Genomic DNA, 2,961 nt, shown 5'->3' with positions numbered 1-2,961 from the left:
AAATGGATGTTAGCAATAGCACCCGGAGGTGGAGGAAATACCTCACATGTATAACACATACGGACACATAGACACAAACAAGATGCAAACAAATTTTAGCCTTTGTTTCAGTCTTATTTGTGGAGAGGACATGAATGGAGAGGACACGAAAGACCCAATGTTCAAATCTCCCTCTTTTAGTAAAACAAATGCAACTGCGAAGCAGCATTACCGTGTACAGATCCCACCCGTCAGTTGTTTTCCATTCCCAATGGAAACAGGGTCGGTTTTATGCAAAGATAGCAAAAGCTGCAGCAACCAACCAACCAACCAACCAACCAACCAACCAACCAAATGAAGACCAGAGCATCTCCCTGAGTGTTGGTTCCTCCCCAAAAGTCGGGGCTTCACTGAGGGAACCAAAGAGCTTCCTAGTTTCTGATCACCCAGTCTCCTAGCAGGCTTTCTCTAATTGTGTACACAATTCAGACATGTCAAAAGAACCCCGCTTGGGCCATCTGAGACTCATGTTATCGTGAAATGTTTCCCATGCAAGTAAGCACTTGCAAGTATAGGCTCCCTATGCATTGTACATGTAGCGTGCAGGTGTTTCTTGTGAGGGTGGGCCGTTGTTTCCTCAACATTTGGTGCAGGGTTCTACAGAGTTTTGGTTTGTTTCGTTGGTTTGGTTTTCTGCACACGTGTGTGTGTGGGGGGGGTGTGGTGTGGTGTGTTGTGTGGTGTGTATCTGTGTGCACGGTATCTATCGCTGCTGCGCAGCTAGCTGATCCTCAGGGTGCATCATCCTAACACCGCAATGGCTCGAAACAGCATTTCTTTATCGATAACTTCCTGGTGCTTGCCCTGGGTGGCCCCTTGGGTTCTGCGGGTTTACGCCGGGCTCACTCAAGCAGTGGCTTTCGGCCAGAGGGTCAACTTTCACACGTCTGGCAGTCGGTGCCGCCGAGCACCGGGCTGCCTCTGTTGTCAATGCCTCTCATGCTCCAGTCAGCTAGACTGGCTTTCTTACGTGGAGGTCTCAGGACGGCATGCCAAGAAGGTCGAGAACGCCGGCAGACCACCTCTTCAGGTGTAGGCTGTGAAACCAGCCAAGTGTCACTTCTGCTCTATTCTTTGGGTCAAGACAAGTCCCAAGACCCGGTCCAAAATCAAGGGACAGAGCAATCAAGCCTACCTCTGGATAGCAGGAGCATCGAAGTCATAGGACGTGAGGGTGCACACGTGCCGGGACGTGAGGGACACACGGTTGTCGGTCTGCCACAAGGGATTCCTAAACCCTATGCCGCGATGCACATTTTTGCAAAAGTAAGCTTTACGTTTTAGCATCTAAAACATGATTTCCTTTGAATCAACCCCTAGAATTGGATTCACCAGGAAGAAGGGGAAGATGCGTTTTCCAGCCTCTTGATACAGAAGCTCTTGATTTCCAGAGGGCACTTGGAGGACCCTTCACCAGTCTCTGCTTTGTAAGGCGGGGGGAATTTTTTTTTTTTAAGATTTTATTTATTTATTTATTTGTTTGTTTGTTTGTTTGTTTATTTATTTGAGACAGAGAGAGAGAGAGAGAGAGAGAGAGAGAGAGAATGAATGAGAGAGAGCACATGAGAGGGGGGAGGGTCAGAGGGAGAAGCAGACTCCCTGCTGAGCAGGGAGCCCGATGCGGGACTCGATCCAGGGACTCCAGGATCATGACCGGAGCCGAAGGCAGCCGCTTAACCAACTGAGCCACCCAGGCGCCCAAGGCGGGGGAAATTTAATTGGCCAACCCCCCATGAAAAAGCGACCGATCACGTTCCGACGTCCGAATTAAAGGCAGGCTTCCTTTTTAAAGGCATCCATAGAGCAGCCAGCTCCGTGGCAAGGAGCCGGACTTCTGTGTGTCTGATGAGGAATCCCATTCTCGGCATAAAGGCAATCTCGGGGAGCAGTCGGAGGCAGACCAGATCTCAGATCCACCAAACCCAAGAAATCCCTTGTGATCTGAATGGCTGAATTTGTTGAGGTTTCCCTCCCGATGGCTAAGAAGATGCCTTCCTATCACAGATGACAAAACACAAACCAACAAAACCCCGATAGCTGGGCAGGGTCTTCAAGAAAGGGCCCCTTTTTCATGGAAGCCAACTCTTCCATCTCGCGCCACCCGCCATCATGGAGAGGAAGTCTCTCGGGATGAACGAATGCCTTTGCAATCTACGTTAACCGACTCTCTTTTCCGATAGGCTGACACTCTTTCCCCTCGTGGACACGTCCCGAGATCGGCAGGCTTCGGTGCATCGGTCTTCTGTGCACCAAAAGCCGTGCGAAGGCCCCTGTCGTCGAAATGTATTCGGCATGGACGCTAGTGAAGAATTTTAAACCAGTCTAGCCCGGTTCAGTCCTTCAGTCCTTTTTTTTCTCATTTCTTACATGACCGCTGTGTCCTAAAAGGATACAACTGAGGAAACTCCAGATGGAACAGAGGCAAAGGGAAGGGGGGCAGAGCTTCCGTGTTCCGTGACCCCTCTCCAGGAACGCCTCTGTCCCCACCATTTCAGGCGTTCAAGCAACCTGGAAGCTCCCCGAATTAGGTTAGTTCTTCTTCGAAGGGGCGGGGGTCGGGGTGGGGAAGGTTGGGGAGCGCCGAGGTTTGGAAACATTGCAGGGCAATCAAGGCTATTGCCAAATCTCGAGTCCGTGCAGAGGTACGTAAGGTACACGTAAGGCCGGGATGGGGGGCGTGGCGTGGCGTGGCGGGGCGGGGCGGGGCTTGGCGGGGCGGGGGTGGGTGGGTGCGCGCGCCTGGCGGGGAGGGTTGCGGTGTGTGTCCATGTGCGTTCAGCAGGTGTAGGGGAGGAAGAATGTTCCCTCTAACTTCCCTTTCTACTCCCTGTTGGGGGAGAACAGTGAAGAGAGCCCGGGTGAGGGCGAGGGCGACGGTGACGGCGAGGGCGACGGTGACGGCGGGTGGGGGCGAGGCGCGGA

General features: G+C 52.4%; 1 long non-coding RNA gene across 1 annotated transcript in view; it reads right to left on the bottom strand.

The window, feature by feature from the left end:
* Nucleotides 1-2,584: 2,584 nt before the first annotated feature.
* The window catches only part of LOC135363492 (uncharacterized), a 25,618-nt gene continuing 25,241 nt past the window's right edge, over nt 2,585-2,961 (bottom strand). Inside the window, exon 5 of the long non-coding RNA XR_010409177.1 lies at nt 2,585-2,961. This exon is cut by the window's right edge and continues 98 nt beyond it. This is a non-coding gene — a long non-coding RNA (uncharacterized LOC135363492).

This window comes from Mirounga angustirostris, unplaced genomic scaffold, assembly GCF_029215605.1.
Source record: "Mirounga angustirostris isolate CCGP_5_RB_7025 unplaced genomic scaffold, mMirAng1.0.hap1 SCAF_374, whole genome shotgun sequence".
Classification (NCBI taxonomy): Eukaryota; Metazoa; Chordata; class Mammalia; order Carnivora; family Phocidae; genus Mirounga; species Mirounga angustirostris.
Note: the sequence above shows the minus strand (reverse complement) of the source record. Positions and strands in the feature narration are given on the sequence as shown.